Consider the following 20967-nt stretch of genomic DNA (forward strand, 5'->3'; position numbering starts at 1 on the left):
GCCTGACTTTCAGTACAGTTAGGATGCTGCTGTGCTATATCAGTAGCCAGATTAGTGGGTGCCATATTAGGTACAGGTATCCGCCACAAAGGAGGAGGGTTAGTCTGACTTTGCACACCCATATTGTTAGTCATGCCCCAGGTATTTGGATAAGGGCTCTGGGTTTGCATGCCAATATTAGTATTCATGCCCCATTGATCAGGATTCTGGGTTCGCATGCCAATACCATCTGTGTTTATACCCCATGCATTTGAATAAGGAACAGAAAATAAATTCTGTCCAAAACCTTGTGGTGTACTGAAAACATCTGAAGTATAAACAGGTATGTGAGTGGTTGTAGTACTATCAGTAATGACTGGATTTTGCATATCCTGAGTGACCAAAGGTACTGTTGTAGTCTCAACTTCCACAGTCTCCTCACTAGGAATACCCTCATTAGCAAGACTAGTGGCCATTTTGAATCTAACTGATTGCTCTGGGACTGTTGAATAAGTATGACCAGAATGGAAATGCAAAGCGTTCAAATCCTCATCCAGTCTTTCAGAAATATCCTCATCACCTTGATCCTCAATATGTCCTTCACTCATTTAATATGCCTGAGCACTTTTATTTGATGTATCAACCCACTCATAAAATGCTGAGTCTAGTGGGGTTGGCTGATCTCTATTTCCCCTAATTCTACGTCCCCACTATTTCACTGTATCCATCCAACCTTGTCAGTAATATTCCCCTCCCAGTTACAGGAAGATAAACTGATATAAAAAAGGATAGTTACAGTAAGTTACAGAGAACGGAATACATATAAAATACAAAGAAAGTATATTTATTTCAAGGGAATTCTGAGAGACCTTTATTTCCACACATTAACTAACTAACGTGTGTTGATTCAAGTGTGTGTGTGTGTGGATTACTAATGCATGGACACTACCTAGATATGAAAGTCCAGGATGATGTTCCACATTCCACGTTCCACACTCCACCAGACTCCTCCAACCATACACGCCAGCCCGCTCGCTGTGGGAATTAGCAACCGACTGGTTCACCCTGCATCACGCCAGGCCCGCCGCTCTCGCTCCCCCTCGACTTGCCTCGACCGTCCACGCCTCTGGAGTTGCTAGAAGTCGCTAGTTGACCCACTCCTCACCGCACTGGCTTGAACTCTCTTTATCTCGCCTCTCACACACGAGAGTGAGATTCTTGCCAGTTTGCGTTTGAAGATGGAGATATCTCGCACACCACAGGGCGAGATAACTGCCAGTTTGTGCTTAAGATAGGAATCTCGCACTGGCAGAATAATGGGAGGAATTAATATTCACCACTCCAGTTTATCTGCTCCACTTAACTCACTGGTAATTAGTCCCCTTACAACAGTAGAGTAAGACTTTCTGTTTCACCTTCAGGAACGAGTGATTGCAAAGGGTTACTGGTTCACAGCATATATCCCTTTAGCACTTGTATCGTATCCCAGCACTGAGCACCAATTTAATGTATCGGGCCACGGCTAGCACCAATTATCGTGCCACCGCTAGCACCAAATTTATGTGTCAGTTTAGCCGCTAATTCCACCGGATCCACCAATTTATGTAGCCGTTATATGGAATAGCACAGCTGACTACATATTATGTGTTCTGCTGTTATAGTATAACTAGACCACCGTGTTGGAGATCGACGACACTGTCTGTAGTACACGTCAGCTACTCGCCGTCACTGCCCGACACTTTCCACCAAAGGTCCTCTGCCACTAGAAGGTGGAAGCTGGTCTGTTATATTAAGTGGTAGCGTAAGGTAACAGAAATGAGCAGATTAAATCTCTCTTTATTGGGCTCAGAATAATATAACTACGACCCGAGAGATATGTAAGAGCGATACCACCTCCCTTGATAACTATATGACGTCTTCTGACGCTGTATGCTCACCGTGCCGACTTGGGCGCGGTGCTGAGGTCAGCTAAAAGTGAGGTGCCAAGCATTTACATATACTCTGGGCTTATGCAAAAAGTAGAGATAAATGACAACTCTACTAGCACATTATACACCTCTATAGATTGGTATTAAGTACATTCACATATACCAACATAATAAATGGTTCCCCAGGACTTTACACTTACGTACTATTCAGATATCTTTTCACTTCTCCTAACCTTCATTTTATAATTGAAACAGGGTGGCACTTGTGGTCTGCCATTCACCTTCTTTCTACACCACAGCTAACAGCGAAATGATATTTGGTTGTTCATCATTCACACTTCATTACACACTGTTAATTATGACTAAACAGCTTTAAAAATTATTATGTAAAATGTGTGATACTACAACTTCATATGGAGAAAGATGTTGACACCAGAACAAGATTTTTTGCTTCCCATCTCTGTATCCCGAAACCCCTTAGGTCTCATATGAGTATCCTGAAAAATAGGTAGTCCCCCTTGACTGTTCATGAAAAACGAAAGATGAATATGTTGTGTATTGAAGGTTTGGGCACGGGTTTCTCATAAAAAGCAGAGGCTTGAGCAAAAAAAAAAAAAAAAAAGGCCAAAATTTGTCGGGTTTTGGGGGTGGGTTTTGTAATAAATTAGTTGGTACGGGGCGGGTTAAAAGAAGTGCGAAAATTAGTCTTCCGAAAACCAGCTTTCGCATGAGGAAGATACAGATATCCATGAGTATGATAGCACTGACTTCAATACCGTACTTTCAAAAGTTTAAAAAATTAAAAAAACTTCCAAAAGCCGTAACATCGGTGTGCAGAGGCACCCTGGGGTGCCTGGAAAATGTTTGACACGGGCCAGAAAAAGAAGCAAATTTGTTACAGTCCTGCTGTGAGTCCTGGTCCCATACGCTTGAGTCTTGGCCCCGTGAATTATCCTAATTGCCCTCTTCTCTCTTTCACTCTTCTGAGTAATTGTCTTCCCAGAAACTCTTCAACCTCATTCAACTCATGTGCGATAATCAACTTAAATTCATTTAAAAGGTGTTGAGTATCACATCGATGCCTATTCTGCAGCTGGGTGATTGGGGTATAGTGCACACACTCGAGGGACCGAGACGCCCGTGAAAACTGACGAGCAGTGCAGCGCCTGCAGGCTGCAGCTACATTTCATTCATTCGGCAGACACATAAATTCTTGGTCTTGGTCTTGGTCTCGGAGGGTCTGGTCTTGGTCTTGGTCTTGGTCTCGGAGGATCTGGTCTAGATCTTGGTCTTGGTCTCGGAGGGTCTGGTCTTGGTCTTGGTCTTGGTCTCGAGGTGCCTGGTCTTGACTACAACACTGCTCCACACTTTCCCAATCAGCAAGAACTGGATAACTTGGTCCTCCGAGATTTAGGACTCAGCAAGTCCAGTGATTAGCTGCTGGCATCATGTCTATGGATGGAACTTGTTGGATCCCAGTTGCAAGTTGAGTTATAGGAATTGCCACGGCAAGTTTGCATCCTTCTTCAAATTTTGTGAAGAAACCTCGTTGTGTTATTGTTTTGATGTTAAGGGTTTGTTCCAAGCCATGGGACTGGATTACAAGGCCTCAGAATGGCGACTCTTCATAGACGTTTCCATGAAGAGCCTAAAAGCTGTACTTTTGCATAATGGCAACGAACTCCCATCAATTCCAGTTGTTCCAGTTGCACATTCTGTGGAAATGAAAGGCTATGAGAATATGAATATTTGTTTGACAAAGATCAAGTACTCAGATCACAACTGGGAGGTTTGTGGGGATTTCAAAATGATTTCGTTCCTACTTGGAATGCAAGGCAGTTATATGAAGTACTCATGTTTTTTATGCTTGTGGGACAGCCGGAGTAATGCAGAACATTCCGTGAGGAAAGGCTGGCCTCTCGGAGAGAGTCTCACACCAGATTGTTGCAACATTCTGAGAGCTCCACTGATTTCCAGAGAGAAGGCATTGCTACTGCCACTACACATAAAACTTGGTCTTTTTAAACAATTCACGAAAGCCATCGACAAAGATGGCGATGCATTTCTGCATATCCGATCAATGTTTCTCAAGCTGAGCGTGGCAAAGGTGATGGCTGGCAAATTCACCAGGCCGCAAGTTCGAAGAATGCTTCGAAGTTGTGAACTCCAGGGTAAAATGACCGATGATGAAAAGCGCACTTGGAATGCTTTCAGAGGGGTTGTGGAAGGCTTTCTTGGCAACCAGAGGAGACCAGATGCTGCATAGCTCGTCGATGACTTGATCAGCATATTCCACAGGCTTGGATGCAGAATGTCAATCAAGTTGCACTATCTGCATTCCCACCTTGATTTCTTCAATAGCAACTTGGGTGCAGTCAGCATGGAGCATGATGAACGGTTCCACTAGGACATTCTGCTGATGGAAACCAGACATCAGGGCAGGTGGAATGAGGCAATGATGGGTGATTTCGTTTGGGAATTGTTGCGTGATTGTCATCACAGCTACAGAAGAAAGTCAACCTCAAAAGAGCATTTCTAGATACTATGTGCCCTGCATTCCTTGTGATGTTACTGTTTGCTCATTTTCTAGTTATATTCATAATATACACCCAGAAGTATATAAATTCTTTGACGTTCTCAACATTATTGGAATGGTAACAAGTTGCAGTTCCTGTCCTTGTAAGACACATATGTTGCTGCATAATTCCTGTAACTCTAGATTTACACAAAAACAAATAGCACATTCGGAATGTACACAATGACATTGATCAGAAATAGCGTAAAAATCAACATGAACGCAACATTGGTTTAAGTTGGTTACACAGTGGAATTACAAGTGTCATAGTAGAGGGAATTATTATATTTGACGCATGAAGTGAGTACAGAAAATCAAAGAGGTATTCTTTTCCCACACACCTACCAGGCACTATGGAATAGGTAGAAAACCCTATGGGGAGCCACATGAACAGGGGGATGACTTATCCTTAAGATGGTGAGTAAGAATATGTCGAAGAGTGAGTGGAATATTTCAAATTCCTTCGAAGGATGCCGGGGCAGTGTTACAATCACTACTCCGGCCAGTGCTGCCAACACTAGCCAATGTGTTCAAGGTCAATGCCAGTGGCACCTGCTCGGAAGCAGCCCACCAAAACATGAATAACTAGTCATCTTCAACTTATCTTTACAAATCGACAGGACCACCTGGAGACCTGTGGATACTTTCATTTGAAAGAGGAAGAGTTGGTGAGTCTTATGTATTTTTTTTTCTCTCTCTAGCTATTACAGTTTGGCAGATGTTAGGGTTTGAATTAAGGGCATTTTTTTTTTCCAAAATCATGGAAAAATTCCGTAAGGAGGAGTGGGCGACGTCATAAAACCCTAAGCATGTGGGGGTTAAAGAGCTGGCTGGACTCTTTCAGATTGGATTCGGATCCGCATCCAAAGACCTGGAGAATGTTAAGTTCATAATTTTACAGGTGAGAGTTGGTACAACTTTGGTCTTACCACTCAGACTTATGGGAATGAACAATAATTTGAAGGTTATTGATTTGGAGAGTGCTCTTATAGGAAAACATCTTGGGGAGACATGCCAAGGTTCGTATCCGTGTTCCCTGAAAATCATAGACCATCATTAGCCCTAGTTTACCCTCAACAGAGCCCTAATTTCTGGGGGGCTAGGGGGGCTATAGCCCCCTCAATGTTTTCTGTAACATCAACTAAGATTGTGGGTTCAGTAACCTGAATCCTACTGCAGGCGTGCAGGAACAATCTTTATAAGGATGCATCATAGTGCATCTATCTATCTATCTATCTATTGCCATACGCCTCGATTCCGTTTGGGGTGTCCACAAACAAATCGCTTCCAAGTCGCCCTGTCCCCTGCCATTTCACTGCCCTGCTCCCAACTCACACCCCCCTCTCTCATATACCTCTCCACCCCATCCCTCCATCTCATCCTCGGCCTCCCCCTCCCTCTTCCCTCCTCCACCTCACTCACATACACTCTCTTCATCAGTCTTTCACCCTCCATCCTCTCCACATGGCTAAACCACCTCAGTGTGTTCCTCATAACGCTTCCTATCACATCCACATCAACACCACAACGCTCCTTTATATCCTCATTCGTCAGCCTGTCTCTTCATGTGACTCCACATGCTCCTCTTAAATAACTTATTTCCACTGCTCTCACTCTTGACTTGTGTCCTTCCAACAACGTCCAAGCTTCACTTCCCTACGTTAGAGTTGGTATCACAATACTGTCATGTAGTAACTTTTTCACTTCCATGCTCACTTCCCTGTTTCTTATCACTGCTTTCAAAGAACCAGCAACCTTTCTTCCCTGCTGTACCCTTTCAAGCACTTCACCCTCCAAACATCCATCCTTACTCATCACGCTACCCAAGTACTTAAACGTACTCACATTTTCCAATTCCTCACCATCCAACCTCGCTGTACATTCACTGACTTCACCTCTCTCAAAGACCATCATTTTACCACTCCCTACATTCACCTTTAGATTCCGTTTCTTACACACTCTCCGAAACTCATCCACCAAGACTTGCAGCTCCCCTTTGCCTTCACTCAACAACACCGTATCATCTGCAAACAACAGTACAGGGAGTTTCCAAACACTGTCCTCTCTCACCAGGTCCACTCCAACATCCACTACCCTACCTTGTAAATGGTAAATGGCCAAATTGTTAGTCACATACTGGGTTGAAAATTCAGACTGGGAGAAAGTGAAGCCTTTTATTTAAACACCCAGCTCCATCACTACACATACATGCCTTATTAAGCATCAACTTCTTGGTAAAATCAAACTGAAAAAAATACACGATGGTCTGCAGACTTAAGAGTTTCGATTTTCGAGTTTGTAATACGGAAGTATAAACAGTTTATCTAGCCCCCCCAGAATCTGATGAAAATTACGGGACTGCTCAAAGTTAATTAAGTTTCGGGACCGTTTTTGCTGTGGTGGTATTCATAGGATTTCCTTTCCCATGATGTGTAAAATTATTTGGCGTTAGCCAAAACAAAATCCAAGTTTATGAACACAGAATTGAACTTATTAAGGAATCTCTGTCAGTGACGAGAGAGAGAGAGAGAGAGAGAGAGAGAGAGAGAGAGAGAAAGAGAGAGAGAGAGAGAGAGAGAGAGAGAGAGAATTTAAGACATATGGATAGAAAGAAAAAACGACATACTTGTGGGTCAAAATTAAAAAAATTCCCAGTCCTGCCTCCTGTACTTATTATTATTATATTATTATTATTATCATTTTTATTGCTAAAAAAAATATTATTACTATTGTTGTTGTTGTTGTAATAGTTGTTGTTAATATTAATATTTTTATTATTTTTATATCTTTTGCTTTATATCCATGTTTTCCCTTACCTTCTAGTAATGAAGAGAGTATTGTAAGCAGAGTCCGCTTGCAGTTAGAACACTTGGTTACTTTGTTCACTTCGTGACGACGTCCGTTGCATCGTTATAAATACTGTCATCTCTCATTTACAATGATAGTGGTTGAAATGCTGAGATCTTTGCTGGCACAAATATTGAAAAAATTGCTATTCCTCATTTAGGATAATGAGCACTGACCCGCACTATGGGGTGGTACTACTGCTCTGGGGCCAGGTTGTGTTAGGAAGAATACTGCCACCGTATTCCCTGCGTGTCGTAAAACGCGACTAAAAAGGGCGGGGTGAGGGGACTAGGGACCCCCTCCTCTGTTTTTTAGTTCCTAAAAAGATACAGGCCAGAGAAAGGGATGGGGGATGGAGTTATCCCCGTACCCTGAAGATTGGGTCTATGAATGTGTGTGGATGTAGTATGATGGAGGCTAAAAGGGAGGAGATTGGGAGAATGTTTATGAGAAGAAAGTTGGATGTGTTAGCTTTGAGTGAAACGAAGATGAAAGGGAAGGGTGAGTCTATGTTTGGAAGTGTGAATGGAAGATTGTCAGGTGTTGATAGAGGAAGGGCAAGAGAAGATGTGGCCTTGTTAGTGAGTCCGGAGGTACAGCATGTGTGATTGAATGGAAGGAGGTGTCATCGAGACTGATGTGGGTGAAAGCGAAATTTGAACGTGAGTTGTGGGTGTTTGTGAGTGCATATGGGCCTGGTAGTGAAAGGGATGAAGAAGAGAGGGTGTCTTTCCGGAATGATGTTGATGAGTGTCTGCAGAGTTCTGGAGGAAATGTGAATGTGGTAATGATGGGAGATCTGAATGCTAGAGTGGGAAATGTAGCAGTTGAAGGTGTAGTTGGTATGCATGGTGTGCCTGGAAGAAATGAAAATGGGGAACGAATGATAGCAATGTGTGTTGAGCGAGAGATGGTGATTGGAAATATGCTGTTTGAGAAGAAAGATATTTATAAGCATACATGGGTGAGACAGGAGGGTGGAAGGGTCGTTGATAGAGCTTTGATGGACTATGTGGTTGTGTCTAGGAATGTAATAGGAAGATTGTTGGATGTGAGAGTTCTGAGAGGGGAGGGTGGAGGTATGTCTGACCACTACCTGGTGGAGGGAAAGTTAAGAGTAGGTAAGAGATGGGTGAGAGCTAGGAGGGTTAGGTGTGGCAATGAGGTTTTGAAAGTGAGTGAGTTGGATAAAAGAGAGAAAAAGATAGAGTATCAGGAGACTCTGAAAGATAAATGGAACGCAGTGAAAGATCAGGAAAATGGCAGTGTGGAGGAGGAATGGCAGTTGTTTAAGAGTGCTGTGGTGGGGCATGCAGAAGAGGTGTGTGGTGTGAGACATGTGGGTGGTGGTGTAAGAAAAGGAAGTGAATGGTGGTGTGAGGAAGTAAGTATGGCTGTGGATGAGAAGAGACGCGCATATGAAGTGTGGTTGCAGAGGAAGGATGAGATGTCATATGAAAGGTATAAGGAAAAGAGGAATAGGGCGATAAGGGCTGTGCATGATGCTAAAGTGGCAGCAGATGAGAGGTGGGGTAGGTGGCTGACAGAGAATTTCCAACAGAATAAGAAAATGTTTCGGAAGGAGGTGAAAAGGGTGCGAAAGGGAGAGTCTGGGAAGGAAGAACGAGTAAAAGCAGAGGATGAAAGGATGTTAATTGAGATGGATGCAGTAAGAAAGAGATGGGCAGAGTATTTTGAAAGATTGTTAAATGTAGAGGAGGAAAGGGTGGCTGAGATTGTGGCAGATGGAAGGGTGCAAGGAATAAATGTGTTGGGAGAGTTGAATGATTCTTTGATCACGAAGAGGAAGAGGAGAAGGCAGTAAAGGAGATGAAAACAGGGAAAGCTGCAGGTATGGATGGGTGTGCTGTGGAATGCCTGAAGTGTGGTGGAGTGACTATTGTTGACTGGTTAGTAAGATTGTTGAATGTGTGCTTTGTGAAAAGTATGGTGCCAATTGACTGGGCAAGTGCTTGTATAAAGGCAAGGGTGATAAGTGTGAATGTACTAGCTTTAGGGGTATAAGTCTGTTGAGTGTTGTAGTTAAGGTTTAAGGTAGAGTGTTAATTATGAGAGTTAGAGAGGGTACAGAGGGAGTGATTAGTGATGAATAGTGTGGATTTAGGAGAGGGAGGGGATGCGTGGATCAGGTGTCTGCTGTGAAACAAGTGTGTGAAAAGTATTTAGTGAAAGGCAAGGATGTGTATGATAGAATTGATAGGGAGGCTTTGTGGACTGTTTTAAGATTGTGTAGACTTGATGGTAGGTTACTAATAGGGGTGAAAAGTTTTTATATAAATAGTAGAGCGTGTGTAAGAGTGGGAAATGCTGTGAGTGATTGGTTTCCGTGAGAGTGGGGCTGCGACAGGGATGTGTGATGTCGCCTTGGTTGTTTAATATTTACATGGATGGTGTTGTAAGGGAGGTGAATGCATGAGTTTTAGGTGGAGGTCTGAGTCTGGTGAATGTTGATGGTGGAGAGTGGAATCTGAAGCAGCTGCTGTTTGCAGATGATTGTGCACTGGTGGCTGATTCAGAGGAGAGATTGAAGCAGTTGGTAGAGGAGTTTGGGAGGATGTGTGAAAGGAAGAAATTGAAAGAATATGAGAATAAGAGTAAAGTGATGAAGTGTACGAGGTTGGTAGATGGTAGGGGGATGAATATAGTTTTGAATGGCGAGTTCCTTGAGGATGTAGAGTGTTTTAAATATCTAGGGTCACATGCTGCTGTGGATGGAAGAATAGATGCAGAAGTGAAGTTTAGAATAAATGAAGTAGGAAAGGTGCTGGGAGGAATGAAAAAAGTGTTTAGATGTCTTTAGCTTAGAATGGATGTAAAGAGAAGGCTGTATGAGGGTATTGTGGTACCGACTGTGTTATATGGAGCTGAAACATGGAATATGGGTGTAGCAGAGAGGAAAAGTTTGAATGTAATGGAGATGAGGTGTCTGAGGAGTATGTGTGGAGTGACGCGTATGGATCGAGTGCGAAATGATGAAGTCCGAAGGAGAGCTGGAGTTGTTCGGGAGATGGCTGGTAGAGTTGAGCAGAGGGTGTTGCGATGGTTTGGGCATATGGAGAGAATGGATAATGAGCGATTGGTGAAAAAGATAACTAGATCTGATGTGAGAAGTGTAAGGCTGAGAGGAAGACCACGAATAGGATGGATGGGCAGTGTGAAGAGAGCGCTGGATGCGAGAGGGATGTCTGTTGAGCAAGGAAGAGTGGCTGTGCATGACAGAAATAAATGGAGAGAAAATGTGAATGAATAAGTGATGACGCAGCCCTGAAGGGATATTCTCCCACATTTGGTCTTATCAGTTAGTCAGGTCAGGTGCGGGTAAGGGGATGGGTCTGTTATGATGTGGCAGGGGTAAACCAGCTCTGCTGTCGGACCCTGCTGCGGATGTCACTGATTCATTGCGCAGTTGACCCTTGTGCGGTGTGGTGCGGTGAGGATCTGTCCGTTCTCCCCTTTGGGGCTCAGATGCAAAAGAATGTGTTTGAATGGATGAGTAAATGGGGAGTGTGTCGTCCTGTCTCGGCTACCTCCCTTTCCTTGGGGGAAGCAGCCTAGGTATATACTGTAGATATATATATATATATATATATATATATATATATATATATATATATATAGATAGATATATAGATAGATAGATAGATAGATAGATAGATAGATATATAGATAGATAGATATATATAGATAGATAGATGATATATATATATATATATATATATATATATATATATATATATATATATATATATATATATATTGCCAGACGCCTCAATCCCGTTTCGGGTGGCCACAAACAAATCGCCTTCACGTCGCCCTGTCCCCTGCCATTTCACTGTCCTGCTCCCAACTAACACACCCATCTCTCATATACCTCTCCACCTCATCCCTCCATCTCATCCTCGGCCTCCCCCTCCCTCTTCCTCCCTCCACCTCACTCACATACACTCTCTTCGTCAGTCTCTTACCCTCCATCCTCTCCACATGGCCAAACCACCTCAGTGTGTTCCTCATAACACTTCCTGTCACATCCACATCCACACCACAATGCTCCTTTATATCCTCATTCGTCAGCCTGTCTCTTCATGTGACTCCACAGGCTCCTCTTAAATAACTCATTTTCACTGCTCTCACTCTTGATTTGTGTCCTTCCAACAACGTCCAAGCTTCACTTCCATACTTTAGAGTTGGTATCACAATATTGTCATGTAGTAACTTTTTCACTTCCATGCTCACTTCCCTGTTTTTTATCACTGCTTTCAAAGAACCAGCAACCTTTCTTCCCTGCTGTACCCTTTCAAGCACTTCACCCTCCAAACCTCCATCCTTACTCATCACATCACCCAAGTACTTAAACGTACTCACATTTTCCAATTCCTCACCATCCAACCTCGCTGTACATTCACTGACTTCATCTCTCTCAAAGACCATCATTTTACTCTTCTCTACATTCACCTTTAGATTCCGTTTCTTACACACTCTCCGAAACTCATCCACCAAGCCTTGCAGCACCCCTTCGTCTTCACTCAACAACACAGTATCATCTGCGAACAACAGTACAGGGAGTTTCCAAACACTATCCTCTCTCACCAGGGCCACTCCAACATCCACTACCCTACATTGTACTTCTTTTATTACCCCATCCATGTACAGATTGAACAGCCATGGAGACATGACGCATCCCTGTTTCAATCCAACCTTCAAAGAGAAAAAATCACTAAGTTCACCATCCACACGCACTGCAGCCTTAGCACCATCATACATACTCTTCACAGCATTCAACAACTTCCCATCTACTCCATATACTCTTAATACTTTCCACAATCCTTGTCTATCCACCCTGTCATATGCTTTCTCCAAATCCATGAAAGCCGCATACAACTTCTTTCCCTTCTCTAGAAACTTTTCCACTAAAGATTTAAGAATGAATATCTGATCTACACAACCTCTTCCCGTCCTAAGGCCTCCCTGTTCTTCTCCAACTAATTCCTCTGTTCTTTCTCTAACTCTGTCAATAAGTATCCTACTATACACTTTTCCTATTATACTAAGAAGACAAATGCCCCTATGATTACCACACACGTCTTTTTTCCCTTTTCCTTTGTACAAGGTAATAATTATACCTGACTTCCAATCCTCCGGGACTCTACCTTCCTCCCAGGCCAATCTTCACATCTTCCACATCCATTCAACTATTATCTCTCCCCCATGCTTCAGCATTTCACCACACACTTCATCAATTCCTGAGGCTTTCCCCAGTTTAACTTTCTTCATTGCTTCCACAACTTCTGTCCTACTGATTTCTTCCTGTCTTCTCACTTCCCTCCTTCTCCCAACCATTCCCCAGCCACTTATACTCGCACTACTTCCATCCTGTATGTTCAACAATTCCTTAAAATGTTCTCTCCATCTGCTCACTTTTTCTCCCTTCTCCACTAGTAATCTACGATTTTTATCTTTCACTCCCCTGCTAACCTCACTTCCACCCTGTCTTACTCTCTTCACCTCTTTCCAGAACATTTTCTTACAGTCCATCCACTTTACAGTCAAATTCCTTCCAAATTCCTCATCCACTCTCTTCTTACTCTCTCTTACTAATCTTTTCACCTCTCTCTTTCTTTCTGCATGTAACTCTCTCTTTCGCCTCTCAACTTCTTCCACGCCCCTATTTCTCATGCATTCATTGTATGCTTTCTTCTTTTGTGCCACAGCCTGTCTCACCTCTTCAGACCACCACGCTGTTCCTTGCACCCCCCTCCGTCTTCTCTTCCTTCCACACACCACATCACATGCTGCACATATTTCTTCTGTAAATATCCTGCACACACTTCCACGTCCCCCATCTGCTCCAGTTCATATTTGCCCAATCGTTCCTCCACTTCTCTCTTATACTCTGCCTTTTTTTCATCCTCTTCTAACCTTTCCACTCTCCTTGCAACTACTCCTTCCTCTCGTCTTTCCCCTCTTTTATTCCTCCATCTTACTTGGATCCTAATTCTGGCCACCACCAAGTAGTGGTCAGAAAGTCCACTCCCCCAGCCTCTATAAGCTCTTGCATCCATTACACATCTTCACATCCTTTCATCGACACACACGTAATTAATCATTGCCTTCCTTTCATTCAGTTCACCACCCACCCTTCTCATCACTCGCCATGTATACCTGTGGATCATTTTATGCATGAAGAGGGTATCGGCTATCACCAACCCCCTCCCAGCACAAATGTCCTCTAACGCACTGCCATTCTCATCTATCTCAACAGGCACACCCCACTCACCAACTATTCCATCCACCTTCACATTCCCTACTTTACCATTCGTATCACCGATCAAAAACACTCTCTCATTCCTTCCAAACTTTTCCATGCACACTTCCACATTTGTCAAGAACTCTTCTCTCACTCTGCTAGCACGATCTTGTGTTGGCGCATACAAACACACAATCGCCCACATTTGTATTCCAACTTTCAACTTTACCCACACAATCCTTGACCCAACTGATCCATAATGTCTTATGCTCTTCTTCCATCTCTTACTCACAACTATACATACTCCTTCCTTTGCCCTCTCATTCTCACCAACTCCTGCACATATACCCCATCCATACTCCCATTCTCACACTTTCTCCTCTCCATATATATATAGATAGATAGATAGATAGATAGATATAATATATTCTCCCAGTTCCATGCACTGAATTTAAAAATTGTGCCGAAAATTTAATATCATGTACACATACCTCACATAATTAGATTTTGAAATCATACAGCACAGAAATATTTAAGCTGATACTCTGCCCTAAGACCCACAAGGTTGCATTGTCAGTTTCTCTCGTTAAACCGCCGCATACCATCAACAGATGGATATGTCAACTTTTTTTCATGCTGACACCTGTCGATGTACCTGTATGTTCTGCAATTACGAGGTCTGTCATTTGCACAATTTTCAAGTTTCATGGGTGATTTTTGGTAGGCATACACAGGAGACCTTTCCTCTACCCGCTGCCAGGTGGGGACACTCCCCAACCCCGCGTGACCCCCGCACATCATTGTCTCTGTCACTCACCTGTTAGCAGCGACCCAGTAAAGACATGGTACACCTCAGTCTCTCTGACAATGAAATTCAAGCCACCCTTGATGCCTTCACAGGCGACAGTGGTTCCCCAGTCGATGACAATGTGGAGGACAAGGATTACGTGGCGCTGGAGGAGGAAACGAGCAGCAGTGATGATTAGGCACCATCGCCAAGGAAGTTACGATATATAACATACCGCAGGGCTAGCGAAGACATGCCTAGACCCCAATCACGTGCACGCACCTCTCTCCAGCCTGTGGACAAAGGGTCTGATGAGGATGAGGACGAAGACGGAGCAGTAGGTCCTGGTGTTCCCTTGTGGTTGGGGAGAGGATTTCGCGGCGGGAAGCTGTTGGGGTGGCAAAAAGAAAGATAAGGTTTGGGACTATTGCTTTGTCTGCGGAAGGCGTGAGTGGTGTGGTGGGCATGAGTGAAAGGGAAAGTGGTGGTGATGGCGGGGAGGCAGCTCCTGGGCGAGCATGTGGTGCACCCAGGGAACGAGCAGGTGGGGAGGAGCTGCGCCCCAGCACCTCTTTTACCCTGCAAGCTTCCTGCGCTTCCTGCCCACAGCCCCATGATGTGGGGAAAGTTAGGAAAGGAAGGGAAAGGGGAAGGGAAAAGGAAGAGGGAAGAGGACCGCGACTGGGGAAGCGTGCTGCTCTCCACCTCCCCAACCACCCCTACCACCCTCTCCTCCCCACCCCGATAAAGGCGACGTTGGAGACGAGGATGGAGATAGCGGTGTGTTGTGGGACTGGGAAGATGCAAGTGATTTCACTCCATCATTCACCACTTCACAGAGGAGTTGCGGTCTGGCTGTACTTCACCTGGCCTCCGTGCAGGCTTCACTAGGGTGGATTTCTTCCACCATTACTTTAGTGAGGAGTTTGTAGAGTGGATAGTGGAACAAACAAGCACCTTTGCTAGCAGCCAGTGCCTCCAAAGCGAGAGTGAAGGGACAACAAGCAGGCACTCCCAACAATATGACTAACCAGTCATCACAGGTGACATGTTCATCTTTTTTGCCCTGGTTCTCTTGATGGGTAAAGGCAAATTCCAGCATGCTGGTCTATGGACCCTATGATAAACACACCTTTCTTTGGGAAAGTAATGGGTCGTAATAGATTTCAGCAAATTCTTAGCTGCCTCCACTTTTACAATGCCAAGGAGCCTGCTAATACTAATAACACTGATTGATGAGGAGAATAAGGTTGGTTTTTGATCACCTGATGGAAAAGTTCTGCTCATCCTTCTATCCTTACAGAGACCTGGTCATAGACGAGAGTCTCGTGTTGTGGAGAGGTAATATTTCTTTTCACCTCTACATACCAAGCAAGAGACGTTGTTTTGGGTTCAAGATCTTCGTTATGTGTGACTGTAAGACTGGTTATGTGCAAGACATAGTCTTGTACACCAGTGCACAGACAGACATAACAGAAGTTCGGAGTATAGGACTCTCAGGGGCCATGGTGAAGACCATAACTAAGGAGTACCTTCATCATGGTCACATCTTGTACCTTGACAACTGGTACACTAGCCCTGTTCTTGCTTGGTACCTCCACCTTCACGACACAGGAGTCTGTGGCACAGTCAAGAAAAACCATCAGCATATGGTCAAGGTTGGAAGGAAACTTGGCAAGAATGAGGTGGTTTTTTTTCAAGGCTAACAACATCCTCACCACTGTATGGTACCATAACAGGTAAGTTTTCCTCCTGTTGATGGGACACCATCCCCTGATGCACTGCACCGACTCCGTGGTTTACCACAGCGAGAGGACGTTCCACGTCTGGAAACTGGAGTCAGTAATTGACTACAGTGTCAACATGAGGCAGGTTGACCAGTCTGACTCCATGATTTCCAGTGCAGAATGTGCAATGACCATTTTGAAGTGGCACAAAAAGCTATTTTTCCATCTGCAGGATATCACTGTCCTCAACGCCCACTACCTCCACGCCTTGACCACAGGTGCCTCAGAGATTTTTGAGGGGTTTTTGAAGGAGCTGTCCCGGGAAATACTCTCGGAATATGCAGAGGACAGGCCTTACCACCATCCCCGCCACTGTTGGCTAGACTCCCCTAGCCTCACTGGACGCCACTTCCCCACCACCATCCCTCCTCAACCGAACCATCCTAGACCCCAGCACGGCTGTCACGTATGCAGTCACTCTAAAGTAAGACCAGCCACTCAGAGAAAAGACACATGGTACGAGTGTGTTGAATGCAACATTGGATTGTGCGTGGACCCCTGTTTTGGGGAATACCACACCTTAGTACATTTCTGATACTGTGTGTGCTTGTGATGTATGACGCTCACTATAGTAGTAAGACCTGTAAAAATATGTGATAACAGTTATATAAGGTGGAAACTGGTATAATGTTTGTGGGAAAGTATTATGTAAGGTGAAAAATAGAATGTAAGTTGAAATAGCAGTCATAGTGAGTCATTCATGCAAGAATTTGATGATTTTTATGTGCCCTGTGAGTGAAACAATGCTTATATCGCCTATATTATTGTGTGAAATCCATATACTCTTGTACTACATATAAATTTGTACCAAATGACCATATATCTGCTGTAACTAATCTACCACAGAAAATGAGAGCAACAACGCAGCTGCAGAGAAGACGGTTCCAGATGTGGGGAGGGTTACCTGTACAGTGCATTTCTGTGCTCAGGTGAGCACATTTTTGGTATTTTCCAATGTTTATCATAAAAAGTGGAAGTTTGAACCCCTCCCCAAAATCCAAAATCTCCTGGGATTGGAGGGGGGGGTCATTGGTGAAAAATCTGCCGGGACGCGGAGGGTTAGAATACGTATCTAAATGTGAATGTGGCACTGTTACCTCCTTATAACAGGACTGAATATGACAATCGATAAGGGGAATCAAAGAAACATGCAATTTTACATCTTGCCACAATTTTGGTCGGGTGTACCGTATGTGTATGATGTGAGAGTGGGATTAGATTTAGAACTGTCCTAAATCATATAAGTTTTACTTTGGTAGAGGAGTTCGTTGTACTATATCATTTGTTTCAGAGTGAGCTGTAGTTTATCAAGTAATGACAATACGAGGTTGTTAAATGTCTGGTGTTGGATGCAAAAAGTTCCTCCATGCATAAAGTTCTCATTCAATCTAATGTGCATGGATAGACCATTTGAGCATGGACAGTAGCCGTCACCAGCACAGTTGTTTGCACAAAGTTCGCCAATAGCAGGGGCTATTAATCCAGGGTTAGCAGGAGTGTTTCCAGAGGGTACTTTTTGGATGACAAAAATGTAATAACATACTGCTGAGAGAGAGAGAGAGAGAGAGAGAGAATGTAATAACATACTGCTGAGAGAGAGAGAGAGAGAGAGAGAGAGAGAGAGAGAGAATGTAATAACATACTGCTGAGAGAGAGAGAGAGAGAGAGAGAATGTAATAACATACTGCTGAGAGAGAGAGAGAGAGAGAGAGAATGTAATAACATACTGCTGAGAGAGAGAGAGAGAGAGAGAGAGAGAGAGAGAGAGAGAGAGAGAGAGAGAGAGAGAGAATGTAATAACATACTGCTGAGAGAGAGAGAGAGAGAGAGAGAGAGAGAGCGAGAGAGAGAGAGAGGACGACAGTTATAGATGCAGGTATCAGGTTGGTTCATGCTCAAACAGCAGCCCTGAGTGAAATTGGCAGTTACAGTGATGCCAAACTAGCAGTTATCCCACTAAACCTAGAGTTTTTGCTAAATCTATCATGGAGTAATTCAGGCTACTGGGGAGTAAATCAGGCTAGCAGGGAGTAAATCAGGCTAGCAGCTAATGGATACCTCTAGCAGGATGCAAAGCTTATCGAGTGATATTCTAGTGGGACGGAAGATTAACCCATGGCATCCGGGTGTCATGTATACGTGATGGCCCGGGGATGTCCAGGTGGCACATATACATGGTCTAGTGTTTTGAGGCATTGCTTGAATATTCCATGGGTTATTTCCACCACATGCAGCTGCTGGCAACCCTCCTGCACGCATGTGAGTCACGCTTCAGTTACCTGCTTATCTCCATAATGGATAGACCTACACAAAAAGTTTTCTCTGTGTCCAGATCCTTGGCTGAGTGCCTGCAGCTTCTGACTTCAACACCAATGAAGTCCAAAGGCCAGAAAAGAGAAGGCCTTAGTGACAGTGTGATAGGGAGAGAACTCAAGGTGACATTATCGCTAATTGTGAGTGGAAAAACTGACTCTTCCTCTGAGGAAAGCGACCACCATGATGAGTGTCAATATTTATGCATCAGATGAGGAGGATGGATCAGGTGTGTCCTTCACTGTGCACCCATCATTTCCTCATGTACGTTCATCTGCTAATTTCAATGTTGGGAATGGTTCAGAGGATATTGACAATCCTGGAGAGGGTGATATTGACATGGATGAGGAGATGGAAGAGGAAGTAAGGAGTGGAGAAGGGGAGGAGGTGGAGGAGGGAAGGGGGGAGGAGGAAGCATGGTAGGGCAAGCCTTGCACCAGTGCTCTGCGTATATTTATATGAATAATGGAAGCAGAAAGTTTGTTTTATTATTAAATCTGTGCCTTATTTTTTTTTTATTGAAAGTTCACATGTGTGTTCATACTTGTTATGATGAAAAAATACAAATCACAGGAAAGAAAATTATGTTATAGTGGAAAATATAGTGGATTATTGATAATACGTGGATAACAGTTTTGTTCACAATATTATTATTTAGGGTTTATGTAGTAGTAGTAGTAATAGCAATAGTAGTAGTAGTAGTAGTAGTAGTAGTTGTAATAGTGGTAGTAGTAGTAGTAGTATTTGGAATAGTTCCTCTACCACAGAAACTTCTAGTGGCACAGCAGTGCTAGAACCGAGCGACAATGAAAGCCAAACATACATTTCCGTGTGTGTGGTGCAAGGCGGTGGTGGAGGCATGTTGGCACGGTGGTGAACTGATGGTGAGCTGAGCCAGCCTGCCTCAAGGTCATTGCTATATAGTAACTGCACTCACTCCACACTTCTACAAAACCTACCCAGAAATGGTGTTTGTGGTTGACTGCGGTCTTCTGGAAGTGTTATTATTGTGGAGGGCTAGTATAAGCCTTAGTTGTACCACCACACCTCAGCCACACATACGGACATGGGCAAAAAAACACCAAAAGTAGCCCCAATCCCACACTCTCTCTCTGATTACACATGCTTCACAGACAATCTGGGGCCATCAGCATGAAATCGATGGATTGGTGAGTATTATGACTTTTTTTTCTTTTTTCTTTTTTTTTGGTTATTAGCTGAGATACTAAGGTAAAAAAAAAAAAATTAGGTGATTTTCTCTGAAATGCCCGGCTGGGAATAGGGTCGGTGGAAGTATATGCCGGACGCCATGGGTTAATAGAGTGGTAAAGAGGGAAATATAAAATGGTATATACTAATAAACGTAAAACAGACGAAACCTGAATGGACTGAATAAAATTTTAAAAAGCCCACATGCATCCTGAATACAAAACAAAAGAATAAGAATAAAACAGTTGAACCTAAGATATGTCAAACCAACCAGGCCTCAAGACACCCTCGACTTTGTCCATTATATATATATATATATATGTATATATATTTATATATAAAGAACCTCTGCTTTTGAAAAACAACCTAAGGAAACAAACTTCAGACCTGCAGAAATGTAATCTTGTGTATGAATATTCTTGAGAGCTAGGGAATTGTGAGTCCCTTCCCTCTTCATACAAAGGATATTCAACCAACAAGCTTAGCCGAAGAATAACACTTCAACTGCCCCTATAACACACACAAGACACTGCCACAATACCTAACCAGACAAATGATGGAAGAGAACATACAGGTCATTGGGCGGGCTCCAGATATGAGATGCTTACACATATTAGAGCCCCTTCTCATCAAGGAAAGGGCCTCCAGGATGAACCTACAGAAAAAGAGAATTTGCGATCATCCCATCATCCCAGCCTGTTCCTCCCAATTGGTTGATGACAACACCCAACCCCTCTTCCCATGTAATCCCCTCACCTCATTTCCTATTGGTTATTTTTTTTTACATGTCCTACTCTGAGCAAAGGCTTCAGGGTCTATCCCCGAGGCCCAGTAGTCCTTCCTGGGGCCCAGTAGTCCTCCTACATCTCCACATGTCACCTCCTCAGCGCTAACACCCACCATCGATATTGAATACTCTCTCATACAGGACTGGTGTACTGGTATTAACGGGGATACTTTTACATGTAGGCAGGCCATCTGGTAGATCAGAAAAGTCTGTTTTTTATGAAATTCTGATCCTTAAACCATTCCCTGCCCCAGCCGGGATTCGAACCTGGGTCCACTGCAGGCCGCCTCTCTACCTATTCAGCCACCACCTACCTCACATTCACCACTACCTCCTGATCCACATTAATTGCATATTTACCAGCTCATTGTGCCTTAACTCATTTGATAATGTATTATTGGCAACATATGAACCTGGTACAGCATAAGAGTGGAGCTTTGGTCTGGCAGTTGGTAGGTTTGCAAACAGTAATGTTTTCACAACTTTGTTG

This window comes from Coenobita brevimanus, chromosome 30, assembly GCF_032717465.1.
Source record: "Coenobita brevimanus isolate Jiangsu-jjx chromosome 30, ASM3271746v2, whole genome shotgun sequence".
Classification (NCBI taxonomy): domain Eukaryota; kingdom Metazoa; phylum Arthropoda; class Malacostraca; order Decapoda; family Coenobitidae; genus Coenobita; species Coenobita brevimanus.